Source organism: Bos indicus, chromosome 15 (assembly GCF_029378745.1).
Source record: "Bos indicus isolate NIAB-ARS_2022 breed Sahiwal x Tharparkar chromosome 15, NIAB-ARS_B.indTharparkar_mat_pri_1.0, whole genome shotgun sequence".
Classification (NCBI taxonomy): domain Eukaryota; kingdom Metazoa; phylum Chordata; class Mammalia; order Artiodactyla; family Bovidae; genus Bos; species Bos indicus.
Window position 1 is genome coordinate 45,619,633 of NC_091774.1, and position 22,740 is coordinate 45,642,372.

The 22,740-nt window shown below is 46.5% G+C and overlaps 1 protein-coding gene and 1 non-coding gene across 3 annotated transcripts in view; one reads left to right on the top strand and one right to left on the bottom strand.

The window, feature by feature from the left end:
* Positions 1-22,740, bottom strand: part of SYT9 (synaptotagmin 9) — a 218,832-nt gene that overhangs the window by 26,723 nt on the left and 169,369 nt on the right. The gene's annotated exons all lie outside the window — the stretch shown is intronic.
* TRNAC-ACA (transfer RNA cysteine (anticodon ACA)) lies at positions 2,691-2,763 on the top strand. Its single transcript has one exon. It is a non-coding gene; the product is annotated as a tRNA-Cys (tRNA).

The window sequence follows — 22,740 nt, forward strand, 5'->3', positions numbered from 1 at the left end:
TCTTCCAAACCTCAGGAGCATGTCCTCCCGGTGGTTGCTCTGCATCCCGGGCCTCACTGCACGCTGCTCTCTCTTCTTTGCTGCTGGTGATTCTTCCTCCTGCCCCTTCTTTATCAGGAAGATTCCTCAGATCAGCCAGCTCACACTGATGTACTCCTGAAAGCAGGCTGAACAATGGGGAGCCCTTAAATCTCAGCTCAGGGAGGATGGCGGAGCTCTCCTTGTGCTGGAGGTTAACCCATGGGGTCACTACAACTCAGGTCTACACCATGTTGGTGGCCATACACCAACTTAAGTTATAAATCCACTTCTGGCTACAGAGAACCAGGACAGCTGTCTCTATTGATAAAATGAGCCCAATCACGATTAAACTCCTTGCAGAAATTTAAGCTCTTGATGCAGAATTCATGTATTAATTCAACAACCACCACAGAATTACTGAGTACATCCTGTATATGCTAGGTGCTGTGTGGAAGATTGGGATATCCTGGTGAACAGAGCAGACGTAGCCCCCGCAATACTGGACTGTGGCTCTTGAACTGTTCTCGACTCGACGAGGAATCTGGTGAAGGTCCCGGTCTGCAGTTTCATACATGTGGATCTGTATCTGGACAGGAAGTAGGTAGGCAGAAGAGGCTGCGGTGGGTGTGCTGCAGGTGAGGGGTGAACACTGGAGCTGCTGATTTCAGCAGAGATCATGGGAAACAGGGAGAAGGAAATGGCAACCCACTCCAGTATTCTTGCCTGGAGAATCCCAGGGACAGGGGAGCCTGATGGGCTGCCGTCTATGGGGGTCACACAGAGTTGGACACGACTGAAGCGACTTAGCAGCAACAGCAGCATGGGAAACAATGGGCTTGGGTCTCTGCAGCCACTTTCATCATTCAGCACTTCCTGAGATGCCTACTGTGTGCACGGGCAGTGCGCCTCTGCGGTTCATCTCTTCTACTCTATGGACTCCATGCCCTGTTCTTGTAGGGCTCTTATTAGGTGTGAACAAGACAGAATATGGCACCAGGGAACACTGATCCAAAGCTTCTATCAATCTAATGATCTACCTATGTAGACATCCTGAGCTGGACTGCAAATTCCATGGGGGATGGGATCAGCATTTTCCCACTGTATCCTCAGTGCCTGGCAGAATGTTCACCACCTGCTCAGAAATATTTGGTTTATGAATGAAAACAAACCATCAAATGCTAGGGAGAAAGAAGACGGATGTGACCAACACGTTCCACTAGTTGGGGGGATGGTCAAAGGTCCCCAATTCCACTTCAAGGGGAAGGATTTTGTCAGGTGAAAGTGCAAGGCAGAGGAGTCTGTGGAATGATAAGCAAATCCAGGCTTCACAGGGGTACTCCAGAATTCATTCACTCCACTCCCATTCATTTATATTCGTTCATTTCCCCTCTGTCTGTTCACCTTCCCTCAGTAGACCATGTGCTTACGCAAGGCAAGCTTCACCTACTTGTATCACCGAATCCTTTGTCCACACATCACATCTATAGAGGGGCCCTACATAAGTGTTTGTTACTGTTGTTCAGTCACTAAGTTGTGTCTGACTCTTGTGCAACCTCATGGACTACAGCCTGCCAGGCTTCTCTGTCCATGGGATTTCTCAGGCAAGAATACTAGAGTGTATTGCCATTTCCTTCTCCAGGGGACTGTCCTGACCCAGGGATCAAACCCTGTCTCTTGCATTGGCAGGCAGATTCGTTACCACCAAGCCACCTGGGAAGACCAAGTGTTTCAGTTCAGTTCAGTCGCTCAGTTGTGTCCGACTCTTCGCAACCCCATGGACCACAGCACACCAGGCCTCCCTGTCCATCACCAACTCCCAGAGTTTACTCAAACTCATCTCCATTGAGTCGGTGATGCCATCTAACCATCTTATCCTCTGTCGTCTCCTTCTCCTCCTGCCTTCAATCTTTCCCAGTGTCAGGGTCTTTTCAAATGAGTCAGCTCTTCACATCAGGTGGCCAAAGTATTGGAGTTTCAGCTTCAATATTAGTCCTTCCAATGAACTCAGGACTGATCTCCTTTAGGATGGACTGGCTGGATCTCTTTGCAGTCCAAGGGACTCTCAAGAGTCTTCTCCAACACTACAGTTCAAAAGCATCAATTCTTTGGCGCTCAGTAAGTGTTTAAAAATCAGCCTATCAATGAAGCTATCAGAGTACTGAAGTCACCTGCAGTGACATTAATGGCCAGGGGAGGGCAGCAGAGGGTAGCAGAGCTGATGGCAGAGGCCCAAGGAAAGGGCTATCTTCTCTTAAATCACTAAGATCCTATTGAGTTCAGTTCAGTTGCTCAGTCGTGTCCAGCTCTTTGCGACCCCATGGTCTGCTGCACACCAGGCTTCCCTGTCCATCACCAACTCCCAGAGTTTGCTCAAACTAATGTCCATCAAGTCAGTAATGCCATCCAACCATCTCATCCTCTGTCGTCCCCTTCTTCTGCCTTCAATCTTTCCCAGCATCAGGGTCTTTTCAAATCAGGTGGCCAAAGTATTGAAGTTTCAGCTTCAGCATCAGTCCTTCCAATGAATATTCAGGACTGATTTCCTTTAGGATTGACTGGTTTGACCTACTTGTAGTCCAAGGAACTCTCAAGAGTCGTCTCTAACACCACAGTTCAAAAGCATCAATTCTTTGGTGCTCAGAGTTCCAACTCTCACATCCATGGGGACTTCCCTGGTGGCTCAGACGGTAAAGCATCTGCCTACAATGCAGGAGACCCAGGTTCGATCCCTGGGTCAGGAAGATGCTCTGGAGAAGGAAATGGCAACCCACTCCAGTACTCTCGCCTAGAAAATTCCATGGACGGAGAAGCCTGGTAGGTTACAGTCCATGGGGTTGTAAAGAGTCACACATGACTGAGCAACTTAACTTCACTCACATTCAAACATGACTACTGGAAAAACCAGAGCTTTGACTAGATAGACCTTTGTCAGCAAAATAATGTCTCTGCTGTTTAATATGCTGTCTAGGTTTGCCATAGCTTTTCTTCCAAGGAGCAAGTGCCTTTTAATTTCATGGCTGTAGTCACCATCTGCAGTGATTTTGGAGCCCAAGAAAATTAAGTCTGTCACTGTTTACATCGTTTCCCCTATTACCCATAAGTCCTATTACTTTATTATTACCCATAGGTTCTATTGCCCATGTGAATATCAGGGGAGAGCATAACGACTGGAGAAAACTTCTGACAGAAGTCCAGTGAATCCCAGGATAGTAAAGAGATGGGTCAGTTTGAGCAGGGAGCTACAGAGGCTGGTGGCCAGTGCTGGGGTTTGTGTGGAGATGTGCTGAGGCCAGCATCACAGGTGAAGTATGTGGTCTAGAGCCGCAGTGCTGGCAGCACAAGCCCTGTGCTGAGCGTCCCTGGGAGCCTCAAACCTACCCCCAGTCTCGTCCTTAAGGTGACAAATGTCCTGAAAGTTGGGTCTGATACCATCTTCTACTCTAGTTTGGGCTCAAGAACAGTGGGAAGGAGGGCTAAGACCAGACCCAGCTCGTTTTGTCAAGGATGCTCTCAAGGCTCATCCCACCCCCAGGTGTGGGCCTTAGAAGACCTGGGGCCTTGGAAGAAGGGCCCTCTCAGTGGATTTCCCCTGGAACACAGATTGCCAGGTCTGCTGGTCTTAGACCAGCAGGTGAGCTTTGGTCCAAACTTGATCTTCTGTCCTGGCTATGTTGGCTTGAGCCTTCTGGAACTGGCTAGAAAATCAGGAGGGCAGATGACAGAGCCCAGATTTGCAGACATGGGGGGAATGGTGGGGGTCACAGCTAGAAGGCTAGATGGACATCGCTGAGGGACAAGAGGACGGTGTTTTTGTCTGTCTGACGACTAGATTCTGACCCGGGTGGAAAACAATGTTCTCGAAACCAGGCGAAGGTCTTTGGGGCTTGGTGGATGTGATGTGGTCAGCTAACCCAGACGGTAGGGCATATGTCCCTGTGGGGTGCTCTGAGTATCAGTGGTCTTGGGAGTCCTTAGCCCAGGAGAATATGAGAAGACACATCCTGTTTGGTATTTAAACCAAAGAAATCTGCTGCATGAAGCTCACAGTGTCCCAGCAATGAAAAACCTGTGGCCTTGTATCAAGTACCTGGTTCTTTGAAGACGCTCAGCTTCCCAGAAGACAGACGAACAGATTTCTAGGTTCAGTGCGTCGCTTAGGGAAGTGGATAAATAGGCAAACTTCATAATTCTAGACAGCAGAAGTGCTGCAGAGAGGCAGAAGCGGTGCTGAGAGGGACCCGGCAGAAAGAAAAAGACAAGAGTGCGTTTTCCTCCCTGTCTCTTTTCATCTTTTGTACATGTCCATGTAAAGTATCAGTAATTGAGTGTTTCTGTGAGTACCTCCCTTACTGGCATTTCTGATTGCACAGTCAGAATAGCATTCTGAAGAGCTTTTCAAATATTTCAAGTCTCTCCATCTAGGTTCCCAACAACAGAAGCCTTTATTTTTTCTTCTGAAGTTTTGAAAATCTTTATTCTAAAGCTGATGGGAGACTCTGACCATATCCAAACACCCCTTCACTGCCTTGGTCTCGTCTCTCTGATGACAGAGCAATTCTCCTAAGGTCTCATTACTTCTACTTTGCCAAACAGTTCTTGTTTTTCTACATATTTTCTTTTTCCTCCTTCATATTTTAATATGTACTTTTTCTTACTGTCTACATTTATCAGAAGATGCCTGGTGAAGTCACTGTTAATGACCCATCCAGCACCCATCCCCCCTATTTCCTTCTTCCTAAGTGAACCCTGAATTTTTCAAGGTTGCTACCTCTCCCCACGAACCAAGGCATATCATGGAAAAGGTATACACTCCAGGGCTGGGCATGCTTTGCCCATGTATTCCCATTCCTTCGGCCAGTGACTGATTCAAAACTTGGCATACTTTTGACCATGACATACAAAAGGAAAGTCTGTTGGGGACTTGAGAATTTATTCCTTGCTCCTTAGTTTCAGAAAGTGCATTTTCACCTGGTTGTTTTCACACCTGGACACAATGCCTGGAAGTGCATCCACCTTTCTGCTAACCTGAAGACAGCAGCCTGGAAAGATCCCATGTTCCTGCCCCATCATTAGCTCCTGAATCTTCCAACCCTGATCCCTACCCACCTCTAACTCCTTAGCCAGGTGATACATTTTCTCATGGTTTAGTCCAGTTTGTGTCAGGATTTCTTTTTTTTTTTTTTAATTGAAGTATAGCTGATTTACAATATGAGTTTCAGGTATACAGCAAATGATTCAGCATTTTTACAGATTATATTCCATTAAAGCTTATTATAAGACAATGGCTCTAATTCCCTGTGCTATACAATATATCCTTGTTGCTTATCTATTTTATACACAGCAGTTCGTATCTCTGAATCCCATATCCTTAATTTGCCCCCACTTTCCTCTGTTTGTTACATCAAAGGTATTCTGATTTATCCTGCCAGAAAAGCAACTCAAGAATGTGTCAGATCTTCCGTTTTCAACCAGTGAAGACTTCCAGGAAGACCTCCTCAGTGGGCTGCTCCTCACAGTAAGATTTTATCTTTGCGCTCATGCTTGGATTTGTTTCAGGAGAGCATCGCCTCCCTCTGTGATACTTCCATAGCGCGGCCATTTCTGCTAAGCCTCACACACTTGCTTTTCAATGAGTCTTCAGCCTTCCATGCACAGCTTTCCAGACAGGCACAGCACATTAGTCTGCCTGTTTCTAAGCGGTCTGTTGACCTCCTCGGGTGTCTGCAGACAATGCTCTGGGTTAGTGTCTGTTTGCTGTGAGCGGTACACTGGGATACCTAAGGCCACTTACAGCTGGGCTTCTGGCCCTCCCTCCGGGGCACTGCCTGTCCTGAAACTCTTTTTTCTACCTTCCACTTATTATCAGTTGTAGCAATTGGTTTCATGGGTTATCTGTTTTGTTCTTTACCTTCTAGTGAAGTGAAGTGAAGTGAAGTCGCTCAGTCATGTCTGACTCTTTGCGACTCCATGGACTGTAGCCTACCAGGCTCCTCTGTCCATTGGATTTTCCAGGCAATAGTAACGGAGTGGATTGCCATTTCCTTCTCCATTCTCCAACCTTCTGATATTCACTGTTAAATTGTCTTGATAAGAATAACTCATGAATCACCAGTCCTCCATGTCTTCGTAAGATTTGCACTCTTGGCTAAGAATGATTTATTCTGGTACATTAAGCCAGGATTCTGAGCCTCAGCTAAACATCACCCTGATCTTTTTGGCAACTGTTGATGACCTTTGAGTTGTTCCTCAGTCTTCCAGAGTTCCTAAGGGCAGGGAGAGAAGTGATGGAGTGCCTGTGCTCTCAAGTCCTTCATCTTCCACCTCGAAATCACTGTGTCTGAAGACACATCTGTGTTTGCTCCTAGTGGGTTGTCTCTAACCAAGAGAAGCAATGAATTTGCCCAGTTTCAGCTGACTCTCTGTTATACCTTAGTTGCATCAGGAAGGCATCTTGCTCTCAGAACTTTGGGTCCCATGCACAGTGACTCTCAATAGAGAGTCACCAACCAGGGTCTTTTTAAGCTTCCCTCTAAGCAGCCTTCTTCACTCCCACGTTCTTAGGGCTTCTTCTTCATCTATGTTTGTCTTCCAGAGATTCTGGACTCCTCTCAATGGGGTAGAACTCATTTCTACTTGTGTTGTTAGGCTCATTCTTTTTTTTTTATTCAGAGACATTCTCACCATTTTAAGGTTTCATCTTAAGCTAAACTGCAGCAAACGTTGTGAAAACAAACAGAGCAGCCCAAACCCACCATCCGTCAAATGCGCTCCTGGGCAGTCCATATGTGTCCTGCTCAGGCTGTGGGCTGCAAGGCAGAGACTCACTCAAGACAGCTCGATAAAAGGTTAGCTGGGTGGTGGTGGTGACTTATTGTAAAAGCACTCACGGGCAACAATGGAAATGGGTTCTCAGAGGTTCCCGAGCAGGAACCATGGTCAGAGGGCCCTGAGAAGAACCAGGCGTGAGGTTTGTTCTGGGCCCAAGGCAACCCCTGGAACATCAGCACCAGGCTTCTGGATCTTGTCTCTGGCCTGCTATTTTTTAAAATTTTATATTGGAGTATAGTTGATTTACAATGTTGCCTTAGTTTCTGCTGTACAGCAAAGTCAATCAGTTATACATACACATGTATACACTCTTTTTGGTTCTTTTAGCACATAGGTTATTACAGAGGATTGACAAGAGTTCTCTGTTTTATACAGTAGGTCCTTTCTGGTCTGCAGTTAATGAGACTTCTCTGTTCTCTCTTCACCACTGGCTTCTTAATCCTCTACTGAGCAAGTATTTCCACTCACTACACTTTCAGTGTACTTATAATGTGATTTTTTTTCATATCCTGTCAAGACCTCTAAAGCCTCCCTTTATTTCATGGTTCTGCTGATGCCTCATTTTCTTGATATCTACCAGGTTCAGAAGTAGTATTTAACTGACTCAGCCAATCTTTGGGGTCTCAGACTGTGTCATTTGTCACTGGGCAGCCCATAGACTGACTGCTGAGAGCATACGCCCCCAGGGATCCCATCACCTGGGGCCAGAGTTACCCTGTACAAACCCCAGTGGTCGGGACCATCTCTTCGACACATTAAGGGAGTGGAGCTGCGTGTGCATGTGAGGGGGCTGAGATGGGGCAGTGCTGTGAGTGGGGTCTAACACGTCCACAGCAGCCTTGGCAGGTAGAACCCAGCACTCCCGAGGCTCTCTTTCTATTAGCCCTCGGCTCCAATACAGACTCCCCTCACTTCCCTTTTCCTAGAACAGAGAGACCTTCTCACGTGGTTTAGATTCAGGTTACAGGTGAAGGTCTCCAGTGCTCATGAAACCACAATCACAGCGTGCCTTCTTCTGTATTGTGTGCATGTGCGGTTTTCCAATGGTCTGTATAATTTCTTCCATTCTCCCCCAGACCTTTGTCCTTTCTATTAAACTGTTTTTCAGCAGCTTCATCCTTCTGAACGTCTTGGGGTTTGTTTGATGGAAGCCACAAGGGCATAGCGAGTGTTTGCATTCTGAGTGGTGAGGGCTTGCCTTTCACATCAATGCTGGACCCTTTAGGATTTTAGGATAAATGCTCAAAGACTGCCCACAGCTGGACTGGCTGGAGGTGAATGGAGGTGGGGACTGTGAATTAGAGAGGGGAGGAGAGCACTTAACAGGAAGAAGCCATCACATCAAGAGCTGACGCTGAAATCAGCGGTGAGGTGGAAGCAGAGGTGTGGCACGCCCATTCAGGTGTCAGAGCTGAGATAAGGGAGGCGTGCCAGATGACAGGGAGTGGGTCTCTGATCTGAGGGGTGTGCTGGCAAACTGCAGAGCAGTGGGAAGAGGTGGGCTTGTTCCAGACAACCTGATCAAAGTTGGTAACAGAATAAGAGCAGCCTCTGCATGCTGCCAAAAGCCCAGCAGGATCCGGGTGGAGAGAGAGGCCCTTTCAAGGTTGAGCTGGGTTGGAAAAGTGCTGAGCTGCTTCCAGGACACCAGAGTGTGTGGTCAGTACATGGAGGAAACCTGGGGACCTGGACACGCAGGAAGAGGAGGCAGGAGGTCATCTGGGCCTCCATCTGGCGGCGGTGGGAAGGAGCACAGCATAGATGCTGGGTCCACACCTCCTATCCAGAGCAGCCCCAGGCTACTCCTAACCCTACCTGCGGAGTCAATCTGCTTCCCTAGACCACAGAGGTGAGACAGAGCCATATTGCGCCCAACACAGGGAAGGAACACCCTGGTGCTCAGTGAGAGGAGCTGGGCAGAGACCAGGGCCACGTGTTCCCCAGGTAAAGCCCACATGTTGGTCATGCCCTCTTTCCTGTCTCTTCCATTTTTCCTTCCCTATTGGCCTCTACCTCAGCTTATAAAAATGCTCACATTTCTTGCTTCTGAGAAACAAAATCCTGCCCTCAAAATTCTTCACCCTTTTCTAGCGACTGGCCTGACTTGCCTTCCCCTTTCAGCCAAGAGCTGTCCGCATTCATTAATTCCTCAGGCTGTGTCTGTCTTCTGCCTGGACGCCCCCAGACACCATGGCTCTGCTGATGCTGCCCTGCTCTGGGGATGGGAGACTGCGGACACATACCCTTGGGGGAGCCTGCCCAGCCCTCCTGGGCACAGTGGACCACCGGAATGTGCTCTCTTCCTCTAAACAATTAAGGAATCTGAAGGGGAACAGAGGAATGGGGCACAGTGTTGAGGAATGGTTTCAAAGTATCGCAGAATTTAATCTGTAGTTGGTATGAACAGATTTTGTCCTGGCCGCCTTGTGACCTCTCTTAGTGGGACCCTGTCTCCTGTGCCTCTCTTCAGTCCTTGCTCCCCGACTCCTCATTCATAGGACATCCATCTGTGTGAGTGCCCTTCATGACTGCTGTTCCAGAATTTTCTTTTTTCAATTCTCACTCTTGGCCTCAGCAGGGAGAGGGCTGTTAATAGGAAGTGCCTGCTTGTCAGAATCCGGGTCCCCTCTCCTCACAGTGGGGTCACAGCAGAGTCAGAGACAAGAGCCACGTGACAAAATCTGCACCCTCCCTTAATTGAGGGAAAGCTTTGTTCTGAAAGCTCGGTGCTTTCTGACATGCTCTTCCCTGAGGGATGTGGGGCTTAAAATTCAGGCTAATTAACCTTTTGTCAGCGGATTATAGGCACTGGTGTTTTCATTTAAAGACTAGGTGAACCAATCTGCCTACTTTGTGTAGCTGTGGCCCAGAACAGAATTGGACTGGCTGTCTGTCAGCTCAGAGAAGGGTAGGAGGCAGGTGCACACACACACGTGTGTATGCGTGTATGCACGGACGTGTGAGAGAGGTGGGTGGTTAGAATTGCAATATATCTTTCGGAAGAACATCTTGGGAGGTAATAATTTGTCAAATTCTATTGCTCTTAACACATACTGAACCTCTTTAATCTCCCCTCTTTCCTGTCAGCTCCCGCTTCCCTGACCCTTGCCCCAAACTTACCCTGTCCTTTCTCTGCAGTTCTGCAGATCAGTGGATGCTAGGACCATCCATCTGGCCAACTGAGAGGTCTGGTCATTGTCCTGAGCTCCTGCCTCTCCTGACCTCTCATAACCCTTTGCAAAGGCTTCCATTCCCACCCATCCCCTCTGGTTGTGCCCTCTCCAGGCCCGACACAACTCTTCTTAACCATTCCTGATCGTGCTTTTCCAGATAGGCGGTGTGATCCTTTTAAAACACACATTTGAGCATGCTCAGCTCTTCTTAAAATCACCCCAAAGCTCCTTTACTGCCTCAGTAGAAAGTTCAAATTCCTTATCACATCCTTCCCTTTCTGGCCTCATTTCTGTTCCCTGGGTGTCAGTCATCCTGAACTCCGTGGTGTCCCAGGCACCAGCCCTTCTCTTTCATATCTTCAGGCCTTTGAATGTGCCTCCTACCTTCCTCCTTGAGATTCCTTTTCTTTTCCTCTTTGCTCAAAGGGAAGATTCCTATATATCTTCTAGACCCTGCCCTAGTGGGTCACCATGTCTCTCTGGTCATGACCCTTCTCCAACAGGTGGCTGGGAACTCTCTTATCTGTGCTCCCATAAAAATTTGAGAACACTGATTACACAACTTGCTGTCAGACTCCATCAACTCCATGGAGGTGGGCCCTGCATTCTCAGACTTCTGACAGCAGCTGGCACCCGGGAGGAGTCAGGGAGTCAACTTGGAGCTAGCTACCTCAGGGAACTCTCTCATAGCAAGGAACACACATGTCGAATAAGAGTCGCCATTCCTTCCTTCTGTGGCTTTACTCAACCTTCTTCTTCAATTATAAACACACAGTTGGATGTCTCTGTGCTGTTTAATCATTGTAGGGGAAGCACAGCTCCAAACCAGAAGGTTATATTTGTGATAAAAATAATCTATTTGTGCACTTATGCAACTGTGGCAACACAAACTCAGGCATGCAGCAACTGATACAGAAAAGCTCAAACCAAGGGACAGTGTTGTTTCCTGACAAACAGATGTGATGAAAAGTCTACAATTCCAGTTGTTTGGAGAAAATGCATTCTGGATGGCCCTAAACATGCATGCAGCTGGGGTTATGATTCCACACTTCCCTCTTAATACTCCCACACGGCATCAAAGTTCCACTGGCCTCTCTAAAAGTATATATCCTTTATTTCAGTTTTCCAGAGTGTAGATCATGACCCATCATTGGGTTTGTGAAATCAATTTAATGGTTGTGACCAGTATTCTTTTATCTTAATGGAATAATTTTTTCCCTAAATGCATCACATGCATATATACTATTTCACGAAACTTTTTTTTTTTTAATCTGTGTGTTGTGATGCAAAATTTCCTTCTTACTGTAAATCATATCCAAAAGCACTAGGGGGCACACCGCTCTATTCCAAGGGAATCCTGGAGAATCAAGGAAGGAGATCAAACCAGTCAATCCTGAAGGAAATCAACCCTGAAAATTCATTGGAAGGACTAATGCTGAAGCTGAAGCTCCAAAATCTTGGCCACCTGATGCAAAGAGCCAACTCACTGGAAAAGACCCTGATGCTGGGAAGGATTGAAGGCAGGAGGAGAAGGGGATGACAGAGGATGAGATGGTTGGATGGCATCACTGACTCCATGGACATGAGTTTGAGCAAGCTCTGGGAGACGGTGAAGGACAGGGAAGTCTGGCATGCTTGCCGTTCATGGGGTCTCAGACTCAGACACAACTAAGGCACTGACCACCACCACCAACAGCAGCTCTAAGAGTCAGCTGTTGGCCCAGGGTCAGCTGTCAGCCCCCTCCCTTTAGACACTAATGCAGCCAACTGGACTGGTCCGCTAGGCCATTTAACTGGGTCACACCTCCCTCTTTGATTAAATGAATTTGTGCTCCTCAATTTCTGTCTGCTTTGAACATAGTAGCTCTTGCATTTATCTGTTTTATATATTCAATTTCCAAATTAGATTTGACTTCAGCAAAGAATTCAGGGGAAAAAGTGCCAAACTCCCAAAACTGCACAGCACTGTGGCGAGCTAGTAATTGAAACCTTTAGGCATATGCTTCAATTTGCTAAGAACTACCTTAAATTTATGTATCTATAGATGCATGTGAACAGCAGATTACAAATAATCTTGAACCCTCCTATGGACCCTCCAGTCTTAGAGTCAGATTCAGCAAGTTCTCGTATTACAATCCAAATGCAAATCCATGTCAATCCTACTGAAGATTCCCTGGAGCTGTGAAGGTGAACTTGTTTCCTGCCAGCAAAGCAGTCTAAATCTTATTTAAATGTCTTCTGTTTCCCTGCTGCCCTCCCTCCTCTTCTCCCCCAACATCCAACTCCTTCCCCTGTGCTTGGCTGCCCTCCACTACCTCTCCTCGCCCCAAACCTACTTTTCTCCAGCTTCTCCAACCACACGGAGGACCCCTTATAAAACCTCCCAACTCCACCCCACTCAGCAAGCACATCTCATTCAGCAAAACAGCCTTTCAGAAACACAGGCCACCTGATGGTCTCTGAACACGGAGGAGTGGTGATGGTGGGAGGGCCCATGCTTAAATTTAAAGCTCTTCTCTGGATGTGAATGGGCGAAGCTCTGAGTCTGGTCCAGATCTGTTTTCCTTCTCTTATAGCCCTGGTTCCCCATCATTTCCTGACTCATGGAGTCCCCTTCTAGACTCAACATCTGATCCACTAATCAAAGAGCTGCAGGTGTCCCTGTGTGCAATTGCTCAAGGACCCTCCTAAAGTTCAGAGCCACCCACCTCAATGACAATGCAGAGTTCAGTGACACTGCTATTATTAATTCTGTCCCTAGTTCCTGCTAAGGAGGAAGTCTAAACCCAGCAGAGGGGTCCTCTGGGCTCCAATGAACTCAAACACAACCTATAAAGACAGTGAAGGAAGCTACATCAGGGCTGGGGGGCTTCAGAAAATTTTTGTCTTGAAATGATAAGAGATACATCTTCTGGGCTGAGTAGTCCTTGAGGACTCCCATGTGATTCAAAAGTCTTTTTCTTTCCTATTATTCCCTTTCTTGCTTTCAAGCATCTCCTCTGGCAGCGGCAGCAGCTGGAGCTAAGAGCTATTCCTTCTAACAAAGTGCAGATTTCTCAAGGCCTCTCTGTTATTAACTCTTTGGTGCCTGCTGATGTGCGAGAGAAGCAGGACAAGAGGTAGAGAGGACGGGTGCGTGGTATGAGGACCAGACACATCAGTGTGGCTGAGGTGGTATCCCTGACTTCCTCTTACTATCCTGAGAGTGTAGAGTTCCCCTCTGAGTTACTAGTCCTTTTTCATCAAGGACCGCTGCATCCTCACTTCTGATATAGGACTTAATTCTAGGTGAGCCCACGCTTACTTGGTACTCTGGTTCCATATTTGAAGAGCAATGGAAGGGTCAGATTATTTTTAAGCAGTAGGATAAAAGCCATTAGTGCTCATAGTGAGAATGGACATTTCGCATCTTTAAGGAACATACACTTTTTAATGCAAGTGAGAGATCAGACTGTTTCACCCCAGCTACTCATCTATGAAGACAATGTTGACTTGACCCTGCAGGCTAGAGAGGCAGAACTGTTGCTCCCCTGCCAGGCTTCAGGTCCTGTGATTATAATCTTCTCCTGCCAAGGGACCTGGGTTGTCAACTCATTCCTGGACTTTCTGTGCTGAATTGAGGGCAACTCCCACACCCTCACTTTTACCACTAGACTGAACTCCTGTTTAGATCTTACCCCAGTCCTGAAAGCTTGCCAGGAAGAGCCCTGCCATCATGCTCTATAACTCAGAAGCCCACTCTGATCTCTGCTTGGCTCTTGGTTTTTTAGTTAGAGGCTGGATCTATGGCCATAGTCATTGCCACTGGGGGGGCCTCATTCATTATCCTTGGATGGAAGCTTCCAGAAATAGGATGGGCGCACCAGACGCTCAGCCTCATATCTTGATGATGAACGCTGTAGACCCCTCTGCAGTCAGGCCAACCCCTCCCTGCCCATGCCCCTTGCACGAGGAGGTGCCGCCTGTTCCAGTTCAGTGCTGCTCCCCAGACGCCCGACTCAGTCAGCAAGGAGGGAGACGCAGAGGAGCCCAGCAAAGAGCATTCTGTTTAGATCCGCACCTCCCGTCCCCTTCGAGACTTCATTAAGCACTCTGCACAGGAAGGAAGACCTGGGATGTTTACATTGTTTAATTTTCATCAATCTTAATCCCTTCGGATGGCATTTGCTGTCTTGATTGATTTTATGACCTTTCTCTAGGAAACTTTTTCAACCTGGACACTTACTGTCAGTATGCACACTATTTAAGTAGCTCCACTCAGATCCTCAGCTACAGAGGGGGAAAAAACACACCTATGTTTTCCTGCTCCTCATTCACGACTGCTTCTCTTTTTGACAATATGAGCACAACTCATGACAGTCAGTGGATTGTTCAATGATTTGCAAAGTTCCCTTGCTTTTTAAAAGAAAATCCCCTTCCCTTATTTTTCAGCATTTCAATGATCAATGGCATCACATTTCATTCTGATCTTTATTTAAAATGGGCGTAGGGGAAGATGTGAAGGAAATGGCAACCCACTCCAGTAATCTTGCCTGGGAAATCCCATGGACAGAGGAGCCTAGTGGGCTACAGTCAATAGGGCTGCAAAGGGCTGGACAGGATTCAGTGACAAAACTACCATGGATTACGAACTTTTATGCTTTAACTTGTAAATAAAAATAAAATAAATAGGCATAGAATTAAAGATAATGATAGAGCTGCTAGAATATTATCATTAAAAGACTATAGATTTTCATTTTCATTCTAAACAAATGAACTGCAGTACATGGTAGTGAGGCAGGAGATCTATGGGTCCCAGGTTGAGCGCCTGGAGATATTCCAAGATAAAGAGGAGGAGGAGCTGAGCCCTGCCTAGATAAGAGATCACATATTTCTCACTCTTGAGGTCAAGGAGATCTTGCCGACTATACTTGAGCAGAAAGGCTCTTTGCAGGCAAAAAAGGGAGTGATGTCAGCCTACCCACAGGCCTCTTCACTAGATTCCATCTTGGCTAAGAAATGTACACGCACACTTGGGAGGACCCTGTGACAAACCAAACACAGACTCAGAACCAGGCAAAGCAAAATGATTGGCCGAAGGAAACCCAGAAAAAAATGCCCCATATTAGTCATCTGAACCTCCATGAGGGCACGACTCCCTCTCTGAGCCTGCCTTTATGTCTATCCATACGTACTCTTTTTCCTCCTAAGAAAGACTTTACTTGTTCCACTACTTTCAGTTTCTTTGTGGAAGTTAATTTTCTGCAAAGTTGTGTGGGCCAGGGCCTTGTTGCCGACCACTGGTGAAGTGGCTAGGATTAGGTACTCTCACTGACATGGCCTAACTTCAACCTCTGACCAAGTAACCAAAATCCTGCTTCAAGTCACTGCAGGTCGAGGCCACCTGAAATCAGTAGGAGACAGTCGTGTGACTGATCTTCAGTCCTGAGGAACTGGGCCTTCTTCAACCCAAGGGAGACATCATGAGACAGAGAGCTGCCCACAGGTACTTCAAATCCACCCACGATTTGATTTTCCCTTTGGAAAAATAAGACCTAAGTACAACAGGAAAGCAGCTTTCCCCCTCACCTCATACAGCATTTGTATGTCACTAAGAGCAGAGAGTCTTTCTTTTGGCCACAACTGTTCCAACACACAACATCAATCAAACACTGACAATCTGTTTCATTAGGAAAACTCTGTTGAATGAGTCATCACGTGCCACTTATTCTGGTAGGCACTGGACATTTCACAGTGAGCAAGACGGATGAGCTGATACCATGACAGCTTTGGGAATAGTGCTCTTCACTGCAAGGGAACACCAGCCGGGTGGGTGTTCACTTGTATCTCAGATATTTTCCATCTCAAGTAACAGAAATCCTATCTTGCAGTGCTTACAAAACAAAGGAAACTTACATGCTTATATATTCAGAAAGGCCAGAGGTAGCATCATGTTCAGAGGAAACTTGATTCAGCAACTCAACCATATGGGGTCTGGGTTTTTTTCTCTCTCTAGTCTGCCACACATGGGCTGGCCTCACTCGAACCCTGGCTCCTCCAAAGGTCCAAAAGGGCTACAGCTGCTCCTAAGTTTGCCTAGGAATTTTGCTCCAAAGTTTGCTTCTTTGTGTACATCCAACAAGAAAGACAGCGTATCTTTGTTCAAGCGTTCACAACAAATGCTGTGTAATACTCACTGACTGAATAAGCTTCAGTTCAGTTGCTCAGTCGTGTCCAACTCTTTGCGACCCCATGAATCGCAGCACGCCAGGCCTCCCTGTCCATCACTAACTCCCGGAGTTCACCCAGACTCACATCCATCGAGTCAGTGATGCCATCCAGCCATCTCATCCTCTGTCGTCCCCTTCTCCTCCTGCCCTCAATCCCTCCCAGCATCAGAGTCTTTTCCAATTAGTCAACTCTTTGCATGAAGTGGCCAAAGTACTGGACTGTCAACTTTAGCATCATTCCTTCCAAAGAAATCCTAGGGCTGATCTCCTTCAGAAAGGACTGGTTGCATCTCCTTGCAGTCCAAGGGACCCTCAAGAGTCTTCTCCAACACCACAGTTCAAAAGCATCAATTCTTTGGTGCTCAGCTTTCTTCACAGTCCAACTCTCACATCCATACATGACCACAGGAAAAACCATAGCCTTGACTAGACGGACCTTTGTTGGCAAAGTAATGTCTCTGCTTTTGAATATGCTGTCTAGGTTGGTCATAACTTTCCTTCACAGGAGTAAGCGTCTTTTAATTTCATGGCTGCAGTCACCATCTGCAGTGATTTTGGAGCCCAGAAAAGTAAAGTCTGACACTGTTTCCACTATTTCCCCATCTATTTCCCATGAAGTGGTGGGACCGGATGCCATGATCTTCATTTTCTGAATGTTGAGCTTTAAGCCAACTTTTTCACTCTCCTCTTTCACTTTCATCAAGAGGCTTTTTAGTTCCTCTTCACTTTCTGCCATAAGGGTGGTGTCATCTGCATATCTGAGGTTACTGATATTTCTCCTGGCAATCTTAATTCCAGCTTGTGCTTCTTCCAGTCTAGCGTTTCTCATGATGTACTCTGCATATAAGTTAAGCCTATACCCATGGTTGGTTTGGCTGGTTTAGCCTGGGACTAGGTCTTAGTTCCATTAATGGAGCCAAGGATGGAGTCAGGCTCCCTAGAATCCCCAAGCAGAAATCAAGGCCATCAGAAAGACATCCTGCTGTCTATGTGGGTACCTGCAGAACTAGGGAGGCCCCTCGTCATCTCTTCTTCAGCTTTTTGTTCTTGGGATATGAGAACTAAAGCCATCTAGCCAACATAGCTAGCTGTCTATAGAATGCACTCCACATTAGCTTGACTTTACTCTTTTACTGGCTTCATTAACACAATTTTACTATTCCAAGAGACTCTGGCCCAGAGAGATGAAAGTTGCACATAACATCATTGCTCATCAAAGGGACTTTACCCCCAAACCATCAACTCTTCCTTAGAAAGCATCAACAGACAGTTTATATCCCCAAGCTCTTTGAATCCTGGCCTCAAAATCTTCACCTTGCTGTATTCACTATTATATCACAATCTTGACCCAACTCTAACCAACCTTCTTCATCCCTTCAATTCCCTCCCCACTTGCCGCACTGAAAGACCCACCTTAAACTAAACTTCAAAATATCAATCAACTGGTCCCTGCCCTTCCCCTTCCATTACCAGGTAAGCTATAAACTCAGCTCTGCCTTTCAAAAGTTTGTTCTGCTGATATTTGGAACACAGCATTCAATTGGCGCATCTCCTGAAAGGCTCATTTCCAGGAGCACTGGAATTCCAGATATTCTGGCCTTTGCAGTTATCAATGAAAAAAATGTTGTCTGCCTTAAAAATAAACAAATAATGTTGTAGCCATCAAGCCATCATAGGACTTCGAATCACAAGCCATCATAGCCTCCCAAATAGAGGATGTCCACCATCAAATGATCAGACACTGCAGCCACCCCAACGATGCACCCAGAGGAGACTCAGGATGAGAAAGCAGAGGACACTGGCCCTAGATAGCTGAGGTACATACCAAAGGAATGATTTCAGTGAGCTCAGATGCTTGAACCTTCCAATATACAGAAAAGAGCTAAATTCCTTAACTTGAAATGTCTGGTTTTCTTTGATTCATAGTAATCTTTTGATGTTCTGACTTTGCTTATCCTTGTATATCTTGGATCCTCCCTTGACTCTTTAGAGCTGTTCCTTACAGCTATCAGAGAGGCTACATCCTGGGCTTAAGTCCTCAGTTTTGTCTGCGGGGTAAAACATAACTCTCAACTTTTAAGTTGTGTTTTTGTTTTTTTTTTTTCACTCAACACAGGATGCCCCACCTTTGCCTTGGACCCAACCGAGGAAGTACTCTTCTCTCCACAGATAATCAATCATGAGGGAGTGTGGTTCTTTCAGAGGCTGGCATAAATCATGCTAGTTCATTTCAACTGTGGGGGAAGAACTGGCTATCAGCCCACAGTATTAGCAGTCACCTCTAACGTCATTCCTGGAGCTGAGACTGCTGCAGGCCCAACCCCATTGTTAACCACTCACTTATTTAATTACTATTCACGTGTGCTTCAGGAACACTCCAGGGCAGTGACTGCTGAGGCAAGGTCATTTCTAAGAGAGCAGAGTCAAGATGCAGTTGACTGTCTACTTGGGCAGCAGTGGTATTTTCCAATGCAGTGTTAATATCTTTCATACCTCTGTTGCTGTTCAGTCACTCAGTCATGTCCAACTCTCTGCAACCCCATGGACTGCAGCATGCCAGGCATCCCTGTCCTTCACCATCTCCTGGAGCTTACTCAAACTCATGTCCATCAAGTTGGTGATGTGATCCAACCATCTCATCATCTTCTCCTCCTGCCTTCAATCTTTCCCAGCATCAGGGTCTTTTCTAATGAGTTGGCTCTTTGTGTCAGGTGGCCAAAGTACTGAAGCTTCAGATTCAGCATCAGTCCTTCCAATGAATATTCAGGGTTGATTTCCTTTAGGATTGACTGGTTTGATCTCCTTGCAGTCCAAGGGACTCTCAAGACTCTTCTCCAGCACCACAATTCAAAAGCATCAGTTGTTCACCACTCAATCTTCCTTATGGTTCAACTCTCACATCCACACATGACTACTGGAAAAACCATAGCTTTGACTAGACGGACCCTTCATTATGTCTCATTCATTCATTTTTTCATTCATTCCTCAGATACTAATTCAATGCCTATATAACAGGGGCAGTATTTCCACCTGGTGATGTCCATGTGTAGTTGTCTCTTATGTTGTTAGAAGAGGGTGTTTGCTATGACCGTGCGTTCTCATGGCAAAACTCTGTTAGCCTTTGCCCTGCTTCATTTTGTACTCCAAGGCCAAACTTGCCTGTTACTCTAGGTATCTCCTGACTTCTACTTTTGCATTTGGTATTTCCCAAGGTATTCATACCTCTAGTTCTTACCTTAATGCTTCCATGGTTTATATGATTCCTATCTCTACAGACCACTGGAAGAGTCATAGATTTTGTATACTAGTTAAAGATGAGAAAATGCTTAGCATCCATTTCCCCCCCCCTAAATCAGATAATTCTACATAGGAAAGAGGACTTGCTTGGAAACACTGAATGCTCTTTGCTTTGTTTGTTGACCATTCCCTCCACAGCTGGAAACACAAGGCCCCATTAACACTAACCATGCCTCCTGGTCCAAACTGCATTCTGGCCACTTACATCAACTGGCACAGATTCTAACAAGTTTGTTACATGTTTTTCAGATCCCAATATGAAGTACATTTCTATGTTCTTTGCAATCAGTGTTGCTTCAGGGGCTTTGCAGGTGTTTATGGATATTGGCATATTAAATCCCCCAATAAAAAATTTAGTTTTTGAAAAAAAAAAAAAAATCTCAATCATAAGGCCTTTATTTTGTCCAAAAAGTACCTTCCCACTACTTTCCTCTTTTTTTAAAATTTTCACAGGTAGGCCGAGCTAATCATTGCCTGATGTAAAATTGCTGCTAAAATGGTTCCCTGGTGAGAAAAGTCAACTTGCAGACTGATGTCCTTGTCACCCTTCCTGATCAATTCTTATGTGGGGTGCAGCACTCTGCCATTTGCCACAGGGACATCTGTGGTCTCTGCTCCTCTGTCTCTTATGAAAGAAGATACAAAGTTCTTCAGAACCTGACCACCCATATCAGCATGAGGGGGGACCTTCATAATTTACTAAGGTGCCTAAATTATTGTTATGAACATTTCCCAAGTGCACTCGAAATACAGTCACTACCATCAGAGGGCAGTTCATGGGAACCAAGTGACAGGGTTGGGGGTGCAGAAACGAGCTCTTCTCACATTCTTCTCCTAAATAAAGAAAAGGTAATCAGAGCTTGGAGCTTAATAAGGACCATCTCCATTTGAAGAGCTCACTGTAAATTCAGTCTTAATACCTTTTATATTTTACTCTGAACTGACTTCTACTTTGGACTGAGAAACTGTTGAACTTTAGAACTAAAGGAACACAACTGCTTTCATTATGTCTCATTCATTCATTCATTCCACAGATACTAATTCAATGCCTGTGTAACAGGGACAGTATTTCGGTTCTCTGTAAACTATGTTGTTACATTCAAAGGCATCAATGCTACATGTCCTGCAAACTGAGGACAAACAGCATGAGGTCAATGATCAGACAACCCCTCCAAAATGGAGTCTCTAAAGCTAGGCCTTGTCAAGAGAAAAGAGACACATTGGAATCCCAATGTTGAGAGGAAACCTTGGAGATCTGAACATGTTATAGGTTAAAGGAAACAACGCTCTGATATAAAGGAAGTTTCTACTAGTCAGAAAGAGGAAGCAGAGAGCCTTTGTTAGGAGAGATGGAGGGTACTTGATGTGAGGTACAGATTCACCCCTCAAGCTTGAAGCCTCAAGTTTCAGGTGGGTTGAGGGAGCTGAAGGCACCTATGGCCCCTGAGCCAACATGAAGCTAGAGGAAGAAGGTAGAAATGGCCACGTAACTCCTGAGTCTCCTGCAGTTCCTGCACGTCCCTGAATGCTCCCAGGATGTGAAAAGGAGATGACAAATTGGCCAACAAGATTTCTGTTGGGGGGCGGGCATCCAGCAAGTGCGGAAAGCGACCCTGTACCACCAGGGCTGCACGGAAGACCTCTTGAGCCTGGCATCAAATGAGGTGCTGACAGGCCTCAGAGACCTCAGGGCAGTCGGGAGGTGCAGTGGGGCCTCATCAGCTTTGAGGGGGTTCCATCAGCACAGGCAGTGACAACAGCATCTGCTGGCCAAAGACAAGCAGGACAACAAGCCCAGTCAGATGCAAGCACACTGCTCTCCCCCATCACCAGGGCCTTTATGCTTTCCTCACCAGGCGCCAGCTTGGGAGGAGGAAGGAGAGAGAGCGGCAACTTTCCCTGGGCCTTCCCATTCTGTGCCTAGCATTGTGGGTTTTTTTTGTTTTTTTGTTTTCCTGGTCTCTGTTTCCTTCTCTGCGGGTCTAATCCTTACCGGGACCCAAGCCCTATACACGCTCAGACTCCATGATGGAAACTTGATCTCCTGCTTGGTTTCTTCCACTCAACCCCTCCTCTTTCTGGGGAATCTCTCCTCTTTCCTAAATCTACTATGAGCAACAGCTGGCCCAGAGTGCTAAAGCCTCTGACTTCCTCACTTCAAAATCTTCTGGGAATCAGGTGAGGTCACTTGTGTCCATTTCCCTCAGAAGGGGCGGACCTTTCTCAGGAAGTCTACTTTTCAACACTCCTGCTGGAATGGGACCAGGTTGCATTTCCATGACCTTGACCTCTAGCAAAGTGGACCAAGAGCGGACACTTAATCCAGCTTGGTCAATCTTGGGAATATGTGGCCCTCGAAGACTTTGGGTAGGCCTGCTGGGCACTTTGATGGATAATATCTAGAGTTGATTTAAAGGGCCTGCAATGGTAACTCCCAGCCCAGTCTGGGTGATGACATTTGCTTTAGTCACACAGGTCGAAGTTTACACCCTTAAGGGGGCAGTGGCTGGCAGATGAGGACTCTGCTCACCCCAGGGCGTACGGTGCCACATTCACCACTTATGCTAGGAACTGCCCAACCTAGAGCTGCAGGGGCTTTCAGCTCTCTAGGTGGTCCTGCAGATAGTCAAGTCTAACCAGGTACACAGGGAACAGATTGAGCTTGGAGAGAGGAAGACTTACACTCGAGTACCCCCTGCGCAGGGCTTTGGGATTTAGAATGTTGCGTCTCTGTCAATCAGGGCGAATATTGCTGACCTTCATTGTGCATTCTGATCAGATTCTATCCCTTTGAGAAAAGTAAAAACTGCTTTAACCCAGTGGTGTCTGTGGTCTGGTCTTTCCATCAGTGAAATTCACTACTTTTTAATCCAGAGGTCAAACAACATTTCACAAGGAAGCGACGGAAACCTGGAGCTATTTCTATCACTCTCCCCGGAGCGCATGGTGGGATCAGCTCCACATGTGGGGGTGGGAAAGGTGCTCAGCACCATCTTGTCTTGGCTATACGGAGGAGGGGACTGTGGGGGGAGCCCTGAGAGCTCTGTCATCTCCTGAGGGCCTGTGGAGGGAATGCTCCTGTCCCCAGGGCCCAGGCAGCTGCTCGGAGGGAACTGACACAGCTTTCTGAGCCACTGAGATCGTGGGGAGTTAAGAGAGTGAAGCGGCACTGGCTGACCTTTGAGTGTGCAGTGAAGCCATCCAGAATTCCT